Below are 17,470 nucleotides of genomic sequence, written 5' to 3'. Positions count from 1 at the left end.
TCTGTTTCTGTACTGGATATAAAATCATTGTTAACACTGTGGATCAAGCGATCGTTAATTTTTAATACTGCAATATACGCTGAAAATTTTCGTTGATACGATTTTGACATTCTGAGTGACATGCTTTCGTACACATTTTTAAATAACAGTTACATGTTCAAACAAAAATAAGTATCAATCACATGTTATTATTTAATCTATAATTAGCTACGGCTGGGAAAATAGATAATGGAATAGTCCAAACTATTTAGAATCGCAAACAGGTTTCAACAATTATCTGAGTTAACCTATTAACGTCTAGTACAATTTAATTAAAATATCTGCTGGTCTAGTTCTAATAATGGAGCTTAATTTGCAGTTTTGTTTTTTTATCTATTATTAAAGTATAATGATGCGCTAGGTTGTTTAAAATATTATCCAAAATAAATACTAATTGAAATGAATGACCATATAAGGTCTGGATCAGTTTTTTTTTTAATTATAAAATTTTATTAACATAAGAATTAACAGCATTAAATGCTTAAATATATTTATACAAATATGAACTAAAACTAGTTACTGTATAAATCTTGACCGCGTGGAATGGTGGCAAGAATGCTAGCAGCATTTCCCCGTTGAATCACAATTCCGATCCTCTGGGCAAAAAACGAACCAGCCCTCCTGGTTCAGTTGGACCACCAATAAAAGTGATATTAATATATAATAGTAGTAGTAACTAGTAGAGTAGTAAGTAGAGCTGAGAAGGCCCAGTGGTTAGAACGAACCGATGTTTTCGGATTCAAACCCAGGTAAGCACCACTAATTCATCTCGTGCTGGTGAAGGAAAACATCGTGAGGAAGCCTGCATGTGTCTGGGAGAGGAGGCCTTAGCCCAGCAGTGGGAAATTTACAGGCTGTTACTTTTACTTTTTTTACTTTAGTAACTACACAAGAATAACATTTTTCAAGAAAAAAAAAATTGTGTGTTAATACATTTATTAATCTTTTTTTTATAGCAATTATCATTCTAAGGTTTAATTCAATCTATCATCATATATATTTTTAAAACTTTTCTTGTCAAAACAGAGTAATTTATTACAATTAACACAATAAATTCAAACATTTTACTTTACATAACAATCGTATAAAAGCTGACATGTACACAGCGCTTTCGCATTCAAAATAGCATAAAATTGAACAGCAGCCAGCGTTATTAGATATAGGTCCTCGCTGCCTGTCCGTCTGAATCAGCCTAACCGAGGCCGAGATAAGTCGAAACCGGAATTTAATTTCAATTACAGTAAGAGGAGAATTTAAATAGAACGACGATGTCGTTTACCTAATCCGCGTTTTCTTCCGACGTAATGCGATTCCGAACGTCCCTGCTTTCATCGGCCTATGGAAATAGCAGAAACGTTTGAAATACTTTCGTTGTTTTTACAACTCAAAATGAATGTATTTTTACTTCAATTGATACTGTCTGGTGCTAAAATGCAGGCACATTAAAATAACATAATCAAATTTATAAATAATGTGATATAACGACGGCATGAAAAGTACGCCTAGAGAGAAATCAAAATAGCATTAAAAATATTTTTTTCATCTCCGGTTCTAAAAGGGACACAGGATGTATTTATAATCAAAATTTACCGCGACTGAAACAGCGAAGACCAGCGAATTATACATAAATTCAAACAGATCAAACTCAAACAATGGTCAAATAGCTTTGTTTAAACTATGTCAGGTTCATGCTTGAGGGTATTTAATTGTGTTACGATATGCCATTAAATATAAATTAAGATATCCAAAATACCATTTGCTGAATTGGAAACTCGCTGAGATTAATTTTGTGTTTTGGAAACAAATAATAATCTTCGGTTCGTTGTCAGACATCAGAAGATTATATTAGAATTAGACAATTTATTAGTTTGAGATATTAATTAGTTTCACTCAATAAGTGTATCAATTTTGTCTCAAGATTGAGACGAGACACAGGCAGAGAGTGACTAGACCTTACGCAATTTAGAAGCAAAACTTCTTTGTTAGAATTTGAATGCAAAATTCCTAATTATGAGCTAATTTTTTTTAGTTATATCACTTCAGTTTGGACTTGTAATTGTTTGCCCTTGAGCGTACCAAAGTTACAAAACATTTTCAAAGGAGAAAAAAAAGAGGATCAGCTATTTACATATTGTTGATAAGAATATTTTCGACCAACTACTCACCAATATATAAGAAGAAGAATTAATACTAAAACAGAACAGCTCCGTGCCTAGAAATAATTACTGATATTGTCTGTCTTACTATTGTGCACGCATCACGCAGTCACTGGTTAAATTTTAGTAGAAGCGTGACGATTCATACTTTGTTCGAAGGTCAATGTCCTGTATAAATTAAACAAAAAAAAAAATAGACTAGAGTTGTAAAAGAGAAAATATTACTTTCATATCAAACGCCTGCTACGTGGGCGGGAACAGTTCAATAAATGTCTCATTTACAAAATCGAATATCAAAGTCAAAGGCATATTCTTCATACGATATAGAAATAGGCATTACATTTGCTCATTAGATGTCAACAATGTGCCACCAATTTGCGAAGAAAAACGAATCGCTAAGAACGTATATCAACCTTTTTTCTATACAATTATATTTCTATAAAACAAAACGTCACCTTAAATATGTCACAATAAGTGTAATTATAACGGAAATAAAACAAATGCAACACGATACAATTCGCATTAATATCGTTAAACAGAACAGATACTTGCTCATAATTCTAAATTTCGAAATGAAGTTGGAACTTTGAAAATTCACCGCGAACAAAGCTAGCAAATTACCCAAGTTCCCGAAGCATGTAAGGGTTGAATAATTAAGTAATAAATCTGCCAAAGTATCGCCTCCAATTAGAAGCCATCTTAATGTTTATAATTTTATCAAAATATCCAAATAAATTAATTTCAGATAGTCCACATAACTATGACCATATTTAATATAAAACTATATTTGTGAATTTGATCTTTTTTATATATTTACTAGCGGCTCGACCCAACTTCGCACGGGTTTAACAATTGTCGTTCTATTTCAACTAATTTACATAAAAACTTAATAAATTATAATACCTAAAATTTCCTTAAGAATTCACAAAAATCCGTACTGTTAATTTGGAGTTTATCGCGAACATACATACAGACAGTCGCAGCCGGGGAATTTGTTTTATAATGTTTAGCGATAATAATAATGATAAAAAGTACTAGTCAAAGGCAATCGTCATGTACACAGCTGATGATGACGTCACTTAGCCCAATTAACGCTATCTGCGCAGGATATGTGTGTGCATACTCTCGAATGCACTCTATATCACTTACATAATCAGACAAAAAATTGAGTACGAATGGAAAAAAGTTCAGACAAAGGACTAACAGCTGTACGTATTTTTCGAGGTACTGGATTGTAACCACAGCTAACAAAGACACAGTTAACACTGCTGTCAGAATAAAAAAAAAAAATCCTCTTTTTAGATCCATGATTCGAGCACAGTTTCTAATATGTAGCCAAATTGGACTATTGGACATTATACGGTCAGAATGAATGGTAGATAAACTAAAAAAAGATTTTGTATATTGTTTATCCAAGCAAATAAATAAATGTTTTGTTTTTAAACGAAGTTTATTTTTTTTATTGTGTTTTGCTTTCCATTCGACAAAATCGACAATATTTCAACAATTTATACATTAGTTTTTGCTTATATGAATTCTGTTCAAACATGAACAGAATAACAAAAAATTCAGTAGCTATATTAGTCATATACTATACACATAATTATAGATACATTATAAGGATGAACAGTACCTTAATATATCATATGAATAATACTATTGTATTAATTGTCGTGTTTGCAAAAATTGTGCAACGACAATTAATCTTAAAAAAAAAATAGATAGCATTCCTTTTTCAAAATCATATCAATCATTAAAACAAAATGTATTTACCATATGTGACGCCTATCACGAATACAGTCGAATGAAAGGGGCATGAAAGAGTCGATTTTATTTTAGGCAAACCTCTACACGCTCGGTTTTTAGCCATATTCAACTAAGGGTATGGGACCTTGTAATTAAGCTAATAGCTCTAATGGGGGTTTCAGAGTCTCGGGGAATGAAACAGGTTACGTAACGTGTTCATAAATAAAACGCCTGTCAATTTCTTCACGCTTGACTGATGCTTGATTTATATTTAAACTGTTTTTCGCTTATGACGTATAATCATCACTACATAGTATAAAACAAAGTCGCTATCTCTGTCCCTATGTCCCTTTGTTCGCTTAAATCTTTAAAACTAGGCAACGGATTTTGATGCAGTTTACTTTTATAGATATAGTGATTCGAGAGGTAGGTTTTTTATAATACATGGACAATTTTGTGAAGAAACACCGATAATTTTATAACTTTGTAATGTGATGTCGTATATGAACAAATTCTGTAGTATATTTAGTATGAGTATTGTACCCGTGCGCAGCCGGGGCGGGTCGCTATTATAAGTTTAAATATACTATTTGTAAAGTGGTTCTAGTGGTTCTTCTATCATACCATCACGCTTCATTAATAGGATCAAATTAAATTTTGTATAAATCTCATTAGAGTGAAGGTTGCTGGCATAATATCAAGAGGCACGAGCGTCGTATCGATTAATTATTAAAAAAAAAAATTGAAGTTGCAATGGCGGGTATTATAAAATTATAAATATAATATGTATAAAGTACCGTTTACATTATAAAATATATTTTTTAATTGTGTCATTTAAATAAATTTCTATCACGAACGATTTAATCTAAAAAAAATATATATGATTTTTGATATAACGAATGATTTTAAATAATAAACAACCTCAGCGTCCGTATCGCATAGCCATCTCTATCACGGAACACATTCATAGAAGCATTCAAAGCTCATTACGAGTTTTGAAGGGATAAACGTCCTTCATGATCAGTGTAGGCTATTAAATTTCAATCCGTGTATGAAGTGCTATATTAATTAGTTTGTCCGGCGATTACGCTGAATTAATTGGGTAATCCAATATAAATTTAACGGTCCTCGGTGCGGAGTGATTTTGTACGCAACCGTGAAAATGGACCGAAATTGCGTTTGTCTTTGTTACGGCCACCGAATGTACGGTTTTCCGGGTTTGTTTGACGGTTTCCGCTTCCAGTATTCCGATTGTCGGAAAACAAATACTCCTTATATATACATATAAACACCTCAAATGTTTATTTTTATACATATCTTTAATGGAAATAATTTTAATTCATAATTAATATTAACGTTTACAGAAACGTTTTGTTCACCTATATTTTTATTGCTTATTATATAAAGAAACATCAATATCATAATCAAGATAAAACAAAAACACAAACCTGACTCAAGCTTTCTTCTGCAAATTTAAGATGAAAATCTAATACATTTCAAATCAAATAACTCTTCTATCGTCCACAAATATCGCATCATACTTAAACATCTTTATAGTGCCGGTCTTATAAAACTCGAATGATGCATTTTAAAGGTCTATAAATGTTAAAAAAAAATCATAAAGTTCCCTGAAAACTGTTATAAAAAAACTGTGCAAACATTTACATAGACATCGTTCGTTTTAATTGTTAGCTTAAGCGAAATGAGGCAATGGAAGAGATAGTCGTGCTGAGTATACAGGGTGGTTCGAGAGATGATTTAAAAGCGCAGGTATACGACGAATCTGGTCTCAGACTCGTTAAAACTCATGTCTCTGCGGTCCCGGGCGACCTGGTATCATGTTCTACCGGGCTCAGGAATATAATTACGTCGCGTTTAAAGAAAATTACCTACACATGTTGCAATTTACAGCGGTTAAGTTAACCCATTAATAATATTATTCAATAAATTTATAATATCGGCATTGTAACAGTTAAAATATATTTAAATTTAAATATAAATAATCATGAACACGTGAAATATAGAATATATATTTTTTATATAAACACACGCACAAGAGGCTGACAAGCATTTGAGAAGTGATAGATGAAGCTGAAATTATGAAAACCAATGGCTTAAATTGAATTAAATAATATTAAACTAACAATAATTTGACTTTTAATTGTATTAAATTTAAAATTAATGCTTATATTTTAAATAATGAATACGACATAATTTTTAATTGGTATTATGTCAATAATACAAATAACTTCACAAACCTACCCGACTATTTTAATCACTAAAATATTATCCTAAATAGAGAAGGTTTAATTCTTCTATTGACGACCTCCGTGGTTGAGTGTTGTGTACACCGGTTTTCATTGGTATGCCACTCCGAGGCCTCGGGTTCGATCCCCAGCCGAGTCAATGTAGATTATCATTAGTTTTCTATGTTGTCTTGGATCTAGGTGTTTGTGGTACCGTCGTTACTTCTGATTTTCCATAGCACAAGTGCTTTAGCTACTTACATTGGGATCAGAGTAATGTTGATGTTGTCTCATATTTCTATATATTTCAACAATATCTTAAATCTTAAGAGCTTAATTTCATACGAGCCGCATTACGTTGTATAAGTTGCTGTTCAATCCGGCCCCTTGGGCTACAACCCACCGCTCCTATGGCAAGCTTTACGTTTAATTGGATAAGTATGGATAACTATGAGAGCAATAAGATTATTTTACGTTTTTCCTTACAAGCTAACAATATATATAACAAAAAAATCAAAGATATATTCTCTGTACCTGAATGTATGTATTCTTATTGAAAACTAGGTCTTGAACAATGTACGCAGAACTTTATCCTACCAATTCTCTCGAGTCGAGACTCAATATTCAAGTGTAAGAGTATCTAAGTCTTTATTCTAGTTCCACTTTAAAATAATCTGTAACTTCAACACAATAGAGTCGAAAATAGAACGACGACATCGATTTAAATAGTTAAAGAAGGCGTGTGCAACAAACGAAATCCAGATGTTTCTAAAAATTATACGGGAACTGTCGAGGTTTGAACCCTTGACAATATTCTTTTCTATAACTTACGCGAATATATAAACTTTTCATAAAGTATTACTCGCTTTTCGGAATTGTACTTTTCTTAAATTTATATGTGTTTGTGCAGAGGCAATATCGTAGCCAATGAGGTTAATCCACAAAGCGATTATTGCAATTCAAAATGCAGGCTTTCCTTCCGTCACGTATAAATAAAAGGCTATATATAATATTTTAGCTGTGAACGCAAAGCTACTGAACGAAATAAGCATTACTTTAAATGTATATATGTTATGTATTCAGTTAAAATTAATTTTCAATGTCATTTTATTATATATAAAATGCGAAAGAAGGTTTCATTGCGTTAATTACTTTTTATCGATATTCTATTTTTAAAACTGTTCCTTTTATCACATGAGTTTTTTGTTATATCAAACATTTTTTTTTTAATTCAAGTCGTTTTGTGTTAGATTCTACCTGAATATTTCAATATAATATATATAACATTTAGCACAACTTTTTTCTTCATTTATGTAATCTTTGATAATAATTTTATAACACTATTATATTCAGTATATAAATAAATATGTCCTTAAAAAACAGCATTGACATAAAGGGCATATAAACTAAAAATGTATGGAAATCAATGTTAATTTGAATGGCAAAAAATATATAAACTCCTTGCTGATTCTATTCAATATAATCTGTATTTCGAGCTCGTGGTATTCGTAGCTTAATATTTATTTTAATCAAGGTAATTAACTGAAAACAGCTTGTTGCTCAAAGCATTCTTAAGCAAAGATTTATCTTGATTTTGATTAAATGTTATGAAATATTTAATAAAATATTTACGATCAAAACGTTACAAAATATGCCATCTATTAATTTATTTTATATAAACAGATAATCATATAATAAAATTAATTTTGTTATATCTGTCGGTATGTATAAAATTTAAACATTATCTGTTCCTCAAAAACGTAACGTTGTCAAAAATATTGCTACAGATAAGTCTATTGACACGAAAGCCGGCAACAAGAATAAGAGGAATTGGGGGAAATTGTAACAAATTGCGTCAAAGTGGTGGAACGAGTGTCAAAACATATTTTAAATCACCCAGAGAGGCGGGTAAATAGAAAACTTTTACCTGACAATGCCGTGAACAGTATTTGTACTCAATATGAATTGGAATAACGTAGATTAATGCGAAAATAATAAAAGTGTATGTTTGAAGTCATTCGGCGTTGAATAAGCCATTTATTTACGAGATAATAATATTTATTAATTATGTCATTATAATTATTCGTCTCATTAGTCCAGGTGCTAGCTTATAAGACTGAAGATTAAAGGTCATTGGTGATTGGGTAAGGTTATTGGGTTCTATTCAAAATTCGACATGATATATGTCATAACATTTGGCGCACTGTTAGCAGTCTAACCCTTGAGATTGATCGAAGGGAACAAAATACGTAAATGTTAATTTGTTTTCACCTGAAAGTTTTCGCTGTGTAGATTACAAAGTTATAATATGTTTTTGATATGTAACATCGTTTGACTCGCTTTCCTGCAGTGGGAGTGCTTTATGACAAGGGACGGAAGTGTGTAACAGAAAGCCAACATCGCGAGCTATTTGTTTTGACCAATGACTGGCCTCGCCTGTAGGAATAAGTTACTACTTACATATGTGTACTCTGATAATGTAACATTAACTTACTTGTTATATTATCAATATGACACGTAATATATATAGATTATACATAAATTTTTTGCAACTAGTCGCTGTAGGTAACTTTTTTATTATACTGCTCTTTTATTTTTAATCTCTACCGATGATCAAGGCAACTCAATCGATTTAGGTATCACAGTTTCTTCTTAAGCCGATACTAGTTGCTTTTAGTACAAATAAATCACAAAATGTTGCAAGAATTAAAGCTAATGAATCAAAACAAATGATCAGAGAAATACACTGACCGATAATTAAAAAAAAAATGGCTTTGAATACGACTTGTTTCAACAAACGTCAATATCATAATTTTGATTATTAACTCGTTATATTGGTTAAGTTATTTGACACAGATCTAATAAAAATGCTTTAATATTTATTCTGAAGAGAACGTTCTTTAATAAGAACGCTTCCTGTGTAGTCAAATTTCAATTTAATGTTGTTTAAAAGCTTTATAATGGAATTAAAGTGATATATTTTGTGAAATTGTGACCCGCATTTCATGTCAAACAACTGAACCTTTGTTTAAAAACGAACTTACATTTTGGCTTCAAAGTTAATTTAAAAAAAAAATTATAAATAGAACACTAATAAATTATATCAAACTAAATATAAAACTAATACTTATACAAAGAGATACTTCTGAAATAAGGTTGAACTTTATATTTTTTATTTAACAGTCCAAAAGCAATTTTCCTTTAAAGTAAATTGAACATTTTCGAAGAAGTCGAGCAAAGTCAGGTAAAGTAAACAAACATTATTTAGATACGGTTCAGTAACTCTTTCAATATCGAGTTTGCTTTGGCCAAGTTATGAATTATTTACGGTATAAATGCATACGATCGTTTTGCGACGGATTTTAAAATCAATTGCTAAATAAAATTATTATATAAGTTTAGTATTATATATTACTATATATACATATATACAATTAGTGATGATATATATAATAGTTTTTATAGATGATAAAAAAGCGTGAAGTCAATAACTATTGACTTCCAAGCAGGATTAATTTAAATAATTATATTTAACTGACATTATTTTGTATTTTTTAAATGTTAAAAAAAGAGTAACTACTGAATTTCTTGCCGGTTCTTGTCGGTATAATCTACTTTCTGAACCGGTGGTAGCTTCAAAAAAATACTTTACTAAAGTATAATGAACATTGATCGGAATGAACCGGGATTCGTGATAAATCAGAAAGAAATATTGCGTTCATCATACTAAATTTGAAAACTCCAATTATTAAATTATAAAAAAAAGAACTGTACAAACGAATATCCTATAAACTTAATAAATAAGACAAAATGATTCGTTATTCTTATAAAAATGATACACGTCTTTTAACAACTAAATATTCCCATTATTAGAATCGAATATATAAAATAAAAAACTATTTATTCGTAATGAAATCGAAACAATCCATCCGCACTAATTAATTTTGTGCGCTAAACTGACGTATTCGCCACGTAAATTAATTATTCGGATTTGGTTAACGAGCGACCAAGCGATATTATATTCGGTTAAATTATTAGGCATTTCATCTGATATCAATTAACAATGGCCATCTGAAACATTTTAACGGTTCCGTATCAAATACGATGAAATGACAGGTGAAATGTTGTCCAAATGTTTTGTTAGCACTCGTTTCCTGACTGCAAAGTGTTTTACGTGATGTTTCAATTATTTTTGAATTCGCAGTGAGCGCAAATCACACATATTTAAAATAAAAAAAACATACTTCGTTTTATTAATGAGTAGCGATCCGCTCGCTATTTTAATCTATCTTGTATGATGCAGCCAGCATTTGCAATGTAAGCGCAAAAAATGTGTATATTTGCGACGTCACATTAGAAACATCTAAAATTATCGTTATTTCTCTACTACACTATGTATTACATACATATATAAATCTTACTCTTGAATACGACGACCTCCGTGGTCGAGTGGTAAGTACACCGGTTTTCATGGGTACGCCACTTCGAGTTCCCGGGTTCGATTCCCGGCCGAGTCGATGTAGATTATAATTAGTATTCTATGTTGTCTTTGGTCCAGGTGTCTGTGGTACCGTCGTTACTTCTGATTTTCTATAACACAAGTGCTTTAGCTACTTACATTGGGATCAGAGTAATGTATGTGATGTTGTCGCATATTTATTATTTATTTATTTATTAAAAAAATCAATCTTTCTATTAAAAATTATAGAAAAAACCGCATCAAAATCCGTTGCGTAGTTTAAAGATTATAATTAGGATCATACAAAGGGACAGACAGCGGGAAGTGACTTTGTTTTGTATTATTGAGCGATAAGAGCCGATGAAACTACAATTCATGAATCTCATTTGAAGATGGCGGTCTTTTTTACTAAACTGAGAGTAAGAGGTATAAAGTATTCACATTAATATTTCTTGCAGTACCCTTATCTATGAGAAACGGTGATCACTTGCTATGGGGTGACCTATTTGCCAGTCAGCCTACCAATATCACATAAGAAACCCACCTACCTATCCAAGTATACAAAGGAAAAACTTTTTTAAAATAATTTGATCTCGTTAAGACTGGTAAAGTGTTTAATTTCGGCAACGTCTTATATCAGCAGGAACTATTAATAATATTGTTAAAGCCTTCATGTAAAGTATATTGAAATCGAATTGTTTACCGAATATCCTATTCATTTCGTTCTCAGTTACATAATTTCTCTTGGCATGTACACAAATTCCAAAGGGAATCCTGCTTTACCGCAACGTGCGTGACTGTATTGTTGATGAGTTGATAAAAATGTACACCGTTTAATATTGTGAAAAAAATCTGTAAAGTCTTCCAAGTTATTTATTCAGTGGGTCATAAATCAAATCGGCACGTGCACGCGGCAGGGGAAGAGAACGACTTCGAGTGAGAAATAAAGGTACTGTTGACAAAACAACATAAACATTTCTTGCAGATTTAGATCAAAGAGTTTTTATTTGTTTTTTCTACCTTTAAATTGTATCAAAATTAAAAAAAGATATTTTATATAAGTTGCAAACGCAGCAACAATTATCCGTTATAATTTATTTTTAAATGTTTCATACAGAAAAATTGCACAAAAATTCGACTATACAATTTTATTTAACTCTTGTAGCAACCAAAAAGGTTTAAAATGAAAAATTGTTTCCAGTACTGCATCATAAAGCGTATACGATATATTTTTGTTTTATTTTTAAATACGGCCAAATATGGTAGGTACGTTTTCTATTTCTAAACGGAACCATCGCATGTTCTTCGCAAATAGTCCGTAACTCAGTATCGCTAAATGGTGGCAGAGCTAGGTTAGTGCTCCGTAAAAGCGTACGTACGGCAACTGTGTGTGAAAAATGTCATGACACGGTTCGTGATATGTGAGGCTTTCATATTACCTCATATACGTAAAAGCACCTATCCTGCAACTTTTTTTTTACGTTAAATGTACCAGAATAAAAATAAACAGACTACGCCCTATTTGCTAGACCGTATTACATTCGGGATGCAAAGTTACGTAAACCGAAAGACAATGAGACGATATAGACTAGAAATGACAAATGGGGGGTGCGTAAGTGGAGACAATTTTCCGCGTTATTTATTGTTGGTATTAGAGCGTGTATTGGGACCGTTCCCGCGGCATCTGTAGCTTTATAGGGACATTCCCAAGCTCGCCGATATCAATAACGGGAACTGGTGCAAAAGTTGGACAGCAGGATGCCGGTCAGTTCAAACTTTGTTACGGTCGGGATTCGCTCAGTTTCTCAATAAAAGTCCGAAAGTAATTTCACCTTGGGACTGTATCTCTTTATAAACTCGAGCGGAAGCGAGTTTTATTAGTTGGACATATTTACAAATTGCTCGGTCAGTGAGGTATAAATGAAATGTGAGCCGGCGTTGGGAGTTTGCGACCGCGATCAATTATTGTATGGGAACGCGGGTATCGACGATAACTGGAAGCGAAGTTTACAAACTAATGATAACAAACGTTTCGTTAAATCCGCGATAGAAATTCTGCCATAGCTTTAAAAATATGGCTTCGACTAAGCCCGAACTGTGCAACAAAGTAAATCGTGAATTTAGCGAGGTTGCCGCGGGATTAGTCTGTGAAAAGTTTCGAAGGCCTCTCGGCAAAGTTTTCATCTCGTGTTGATGTTGAAAATAATAAAAAATAAGGAACTCTTACATTGAGTAGCAGATGAATAAAAATTAAAGACGGATTTATACTTTCCGAGTAACACTTTTAACAATAGACTTAAAATCTATTCAACAAAATTCTACGACTAAAAATGAATTCTTTTTACTGATACCTGATTTATATGAATTATTTTTATTAAGTGAATTGTTGAATAATTAACTTATTTTTATTCCCAACAATCAATACAACACAATCGAAACAAGATGAGCAAAGTTAATATCTAAAGTGACCAGCGCTATATGTATTGTGCCCATTGTAGATATAAATCACTCTTTGTACCACTAATGCCGCACCAGCTACAAAATCTCAGATTTAGCATCGCTTTTTATTACATTGGCTCACCAGCCACCGGAGACACTCACTCACTCAATATAAACTACTAAGAACTACTTAGTTTCGACAGCGAATTAGCAATGATAAGTGCAATTCATTCGATGCTGTATTACTGTGAAAAGTACATAATAGCTGTTCAACGATATTTGTTTAAGCGGAATGTAAATTCTCAAAAACAAGTGGAAACAATATGCAAATACTATCCGGTGGTTATTCACACTAGATGCAGACTATGCCCACAATAGTTGGGTAACAATCCGGGAATAACTAGCGGCACAATGAAGCTTTCTTTAGCTCTGAATTAAATTTAAACTGAGCGTTTAGCGTGCATATGTTTAATAGATTCAATACATTAATTTACATTTAAACTTTACGTTAAATAAACTATAGTCAAGTAAATTCATGAAATAAACAAGATAGGAAAAAAAGCAATGTATATTTCAACATACGTAATAAAAGAGTTTTAGGAGTTACACTGAATACACACCAAGGATCAGAAAACGTAAGGTTACTGCGGGTTCAATCTGATTTATTCTTGGCAGTGTGTCAAGAAGCATATTTCGTTCTCGGATGTGGAATATTGGCGAAATGATAAAGTCTTATTTGGCGTATATTGAGCGTAAACCAACGCTCCATTACTCTATCGAATGCGAGGTAGGAAGTGATGCGAACTCGTTTCCTTTAGCACCCTCTCATTAGTAATCTGAGATTCAATGTAGATTCAAGGGTGAAATTTGTACTAATAAATTCTCAGAACAATCTCATCGAATTCTCTCATATTGGAGAACTTTGCATACGTTAGTGAATATGATAAAATTCGAATTATACAAACAAATACATGTGAAATATATTTTGCTGGTACATAAATAGGGAAAATATAAGCTACGTCTTTTATTTGCATAGCGAAGTTTACTCTTTGATATTTAACTATAAAAAAATATTTTAAAGGTGGAATTTGACAGTTAAGGATTTAAATGCAAACCTAAGACAACTACTTACATAAAAATTTAATATGCTATAGTTTATTTTTATGATTATTTTTAAAGATAATATTTATCTTTTTCAAAGACAAATCTTTTTTGGTCCTCTCAACCGGATAATATTAAATATTTTTTGCTTTAGTAAATTGCTTATATTTAAAGATTTAATAATAAAATCTCTCAATCTCGACGCGATTATTTATCCTTTAAAACTATAATCATAAATAATATTGTGGTAGGCTATTGAGTTTAATATAAAGTAACTAAATTACACTACTGGGAAGCACATTTACAATTGCAAATACACGTTACATTGCAAACGGCGTAATTTTAATATATAATATAGTTGTAAGGAATATAGTTTTTCAAAACTAAACTTATATACATTTTTTTACCAAGCGACATTAACTAATCTTCAACAAAATGTAAAAGAATGCAAATAGATAAAACCTTTGATAATAAATTGTTGTTCCGTAAAACTTGCGAAAATGTAACTGAAAAAAAAAAGGAATTTATTCAACCCCTGCCCTATTTCCTGTTTTTTTTTTGGACAAACGCAAATGCGCTACTTTGTACGCATACATGCTGATCAGAAAGAGTTTTGGTAGTAAAAAAAAATATACATATACTTATATACGGATTTTTCGATAAAGTTTGCTAACATTAAAATATTTTTTACAAATAAAAATGACTATTATTTTGTTACAATTAGATATTTGCTTTTACCTGATGATCATTTATTAGGTTATCTTTTATGTAATAGACAGGCGCACGGCGCAATACCTGATGGTAAAATGGCGCAGTGAGAAGTATTAACCATTTCTTACATTAGCAATGTACCACCGTTCTTCGAAGCCCAGATGTTATAGGTAGATTTTGTGCCTGCAGTTACATTGGCTCACTTAATCTTCAAAACGGAACACAATACTAAGTATTACTGTTCGGCAGTAGAATATCTGATGAGAGGGTGGTACCCGCTCAGGCGGGCTTGCACAAAGCACAAGCGCCTATTAAATACGGAATTTGTTCTGCTGTTTATGTTAGTTGACTTTGTCATTCTTTGTAATTGGTTAATGACATTAAGTTATATAAACTGCAACCTATATCAACAGAATATTAAGAAATTTCGTGTATTCATTACAATTTATATGCGAAATGCTTTAGTATGGAAATGGTTGCAACAGAAGGTAAACTATTTAGTTTATATAATAATATCATATTTGGGAAATACGTTGAGTTTTGACGGCAATTACCATATAATATAGTTTTTGAATATAAACAAGGAATACAGCATAGAAAAGTGTCATCTAAGAACCACTTCTTAATTATATGCAGAATCTGACATGCCTCTAACTGACTTATTCAGATGGTTAATACTTCAGTTTTATTATACTATTGCAAATATTGTCTTTTTGAGGGTAAAACATCAATCAAAAAATTTAACTACGTTCCCTATGAAATCGCTTAATCGAGTTTCAGCTCTGAGAGCTCAGCAAATATGTCCCCGATTCTCCACCATTTTTCAAGTTACTACGGTATTCATAACTTATCTTGACATATGTATAATGCACACGCTGTTGATATAAAGGCACTGCTATGATTATATTATTTATTTGACTTTAACTAGAAATAACTTCCGGAGTCATTAAATATAAAAATTAGAATACTCCTTCATTTTTCTTATATAGTATATCATGTGAATATTCTCGTATATCATTCAAAGCTTTTGACAATTCTAATACAGGATTAAATAATTGATTTATTACAAACGTTAAATGTAACAAATGATTAAGCGACTACAAAATATACGAGATCCCAATACCAAAACAAGTAATCACAGCCCCAAAAGATAATAAAACATTTTTTTATCGTATTACTCAATCGTAGTTCAAATTTTATGTTCCTTCGCGTGGGCCACTTTGGGTCTGTACGTACAGATTCGTCGTTCCGCAAACAGTCGTAAATCCCCGAACATTGGCCTGGACCGTCGTCCTGCTTAATAAAAAAAACGGATACATGTGAACGGGAACGGCATTGTTCGTTGTGGACGTGATTTATTTCAATAAACGTGTCGTATTGGATGGCGTGTTCTGGTGACAGATAATCTCCGAATGGATTACGTTCGTATTGAGATCATTTCGGATCATTTCGGAAAGTGGGTTATTAAATCGTGACGATAATTACTTATCAATTGATTTATCTCTACCGTTTTGGCTCAACAAACTCTATATTTATTTCGTGTACAATTTTTTTGATAAAAGAAAAAAACAATTTCTATCTTAATAAGTTTAAAGACTGTATGAATATTATCAGTATTGTAATTTCAGTGCGTTTTAACATGAATCGAAAAAGGTTTAACATGAATTCAAAAATATACCGACGATGAATATAACGATTATTTACGTCCATCAATGAGTACCATATGACATAATTTTAAATAGTAATTCCGACGGACATATTGAAAACGAGATTATATTTTGGCTCGTTTCTATGTGATTTACGACACATTAAATGTTTTATACAACAATAACGTGAAAAACATTTGACGGTGTAACTCGGCTTTTAGGATCTGCGTTTCGATTCGATTAATTCAAAAGGGATGCTTTAAACGTTTTTTTGGGCGAGAACATTTAGCCTGAATTATCGTTAAATGAGCTCACATAACGTCGATTCTTGTCACATCGGGTTTTATAAAACAAAGATGCGAATTAATGGGCCTCATTCTGAAAGGTCTATTGTGAAAGCCCGTCCTCAGGGTATATCCTTCCATTTCACAGAATTGGACGTGTATCGACACCAACCTAACTTGACCCACTACGATCCCTTAAAGTCATTTTGATAGACGCTAACGAACAGTAAATTGATGTAACCCAAAGATCTTTGTATCGTGGATGTCGGTTCAAACGGAATGGACGTTGGGCCCGTTTATTAGATTCGTCGCTTTCTTTCTTTACCTTTGACTAAGGGTTGGTCTTGTCTTTGAGACAGCAATACGAGATGATGTATATTTACAGTTTTTCGAAATTGGAAGTGCTTATATATATGGCGCCCAATAATTTTGGCATATAACAGTCATATACTAAAAATCATCACAAAGTATGGAATAACAGATGATTAAAAAAACACATTTTTTAATAATTAATAGCAACGGTTAATTTCAAGGAATTAATCAAGGGTCAAAATCGAATCTGCGACTTTTAACGTCACTAGGCGGCCCGTAAAATATTACGTTGACTATACGTTTTATTAAACAAAATAATACAGCTCATAGT

At 31.8% G+C, this 17,470-nt stretch overlaps 1 protein-coding gene across 6 annotated transcripts in view; it reads right to left on the bottom strand.

Annotated features, from left to right (window-relative positions):
- Positions 1 to 17,470, bottom strand: part of LOC124536407 (tyrosine-protein phosphatase Lar) — a 386,387-nt gene that overhangs the window by 159,402 nt on the left and 209,515 nt on the right. The window lies entirely within an intron of this gene.

The sequence above is a fragment of the Vanessa cardui genome, chromosome 16 (assembly GCF_905220365.1).
Source record: "Vanessa cardui chromosome 16, ilVanCard2.1, whole genome shotgun sequence".
Taxonomy (NCBI): Eukaryota; Metazoa; Arthropoda; class Insecta; order Lepidoptera; family Nymphalidae; genus Vanessa; species Vanessa cardui.
This window is presented reverse-complemented; position numbering and strand designations above follow the sequence as displayed.